This window comes from Otolemur garnettii, unplaced genomic scaffold, assembly GCF_000181295.1.
Source record: "Otolemur garnettii isolate 467f Iridium unplaced genomic scaffold, OtoGar3 scaffold00260, whole genome shotgun sequence".
Lineage (NCBI taxonomy): Eukaryota > Metazoa > Chordata > Mammalia > Primates > Galagidae > Otolemur > Otolemur garnettii.
Window position 1 is genome coordinate 1,036,597 of NW_003852655.1, and position 1,835 is coordinate 1,038,431.

The window sequence follows — 1,835 nt, forward strand, 5'->3', positions numbered from 1 at the left end:
AAAAAAAAAAAAAGTCCACCTGGAGGCATTTCTTGTCTTGTGCAACATTGACTGAAGGATCCCCTATGAATGAAAGACTCAAAATGATCTTGACACTTGACATACCCGTGATGCCCACAGGGTGGATGAGGAGCTCCACAGCAGAGTGGAAATGAGGAGGGGCAACAAGCAGTGACATGCTACTAATGGAGAGGGTCCTGCCACCAGTGAGTGTCAGCCAATATGCAGAGACAGGGTTAGGTCCACCCAACTTTGTCAGCAGGCCGGGATTCTGGAGAACAGAGTAGCCTCTCCAAGCCTGTTCTGATCTTCCATTTCCAACATCACAGTTTTATACAACTGAGTTCAAAGTAAAGACCTTTTTTTTTTTTTTCCGCTGTTTTTGGCCGGGGCTGGGTTTGAACCCGCCACCTCCGGTATATGGGGCTGGCACCCTACTCCTTTCAGCCACAGGTGCTGCCCAGTAAAAACCATTTTAACCCTTATCTTAAATAATAATCGGCAGAACCCATGAGCCATAGTAAAGAATAATCAGTATAACTCGTGATCTAAAATAACATAACTGGCCATGCTCAGTGGCTCATCCCTGTAATCCCTGCACTCTGGGAGGCTTAGCTGGGTGAATTGCCTGAGCTCACAGGTTCGAGATCAGTTTGAGCCAGAGGAAGACCTGGTCTCTAAAAATAGCCGGGTGTTGTGGTGGGCGCCTGTAGTCCCAGATACTTGGGAGGCTGAGGCAAGAGAATCGTTTAAGCCCAAGAGTTTGAGATGCTAAAATGCCAGGGCACTCTACCAGGGGCAAGAAAGTGAGACTCTGTCTCAAAACAAAACAAATAAACAAAAAAAAAAAAAAGAAAAAATAACATTCCAATTCAAAAGTGAATCTCCTGGGCGGCACCTGTGGCTCAAAGGAGTAGGGTGCCGGCTCCATATGCCAGAGGTGGCGGGTTCAAATCCAGCCCCAGCCAAAAACTGCAAAAAAAAAAAACAAAAGTGAATCTCCTAAATCAATCCACCCAGACTACTCAAGATAGGCATCTGGGAGCTAAATCTACAAAACAGTAAGAATGGGAGACAGGGTGAAGGTCTGACAGGATCTAAGCTGACCAGACCAGCTGTGTCTCCCCTAGGCTGACAGATTCCATCTCAGTCTCCCGATATGTGCTTTCAATCACTTTCTCCTAGTGGGGCTGACTCCAGACCCCTGGGAGGAGGAGCTGGAGACCCATAAACAGCTGTCATCTGGCAGTGGGATGCTAATGGCAGCTCCTAGGTGAATAGACATCTCCTAAGGGAGCCATCACTCTGAATAAGAGTCAAGAAAACCCTTTTCCTTTTCAGCTACTTATAGCTTAGAGAAACTGGGGTAAGGTACACTTTTTTTTGTTTGTTTTGGACAGAGTCTCACTTTGTCACCCTTGGTAGAGTGCTGTGGTCACAGCTCACAGCAACCTCAAACTCTTGGGCTCAAGTGATTCTCTTGCTTCAGCCTTATGAATAGCTGGGGCTATAGGTGCCCACCACAACACCTGGCTAGTTTTAGAGACAGGGGTCTCGTTCTGCTCAGGCTAGTCTTGAACCTGTAAGCTTAGGCAATCTACCAGTCTTGGCCTTCCAGAGTGCTAGAATTATAGGTGTAAGCCACTGTCCCCAGACAGGGTAAAGTATACTTGTGTAAGCAAAAGTTACCTCTCTGTACCTGAATTCTCCAAAATTTGGAAACTATTCCGGAGTAAATGTTTTTGTGGCAATATAGCTATTTGTTTATGTTCAGTAAGAAAACCCTTTCTGGGTGGGTACAGTGTCTCACTCCTGTTAACAATGGCACTGTGGGC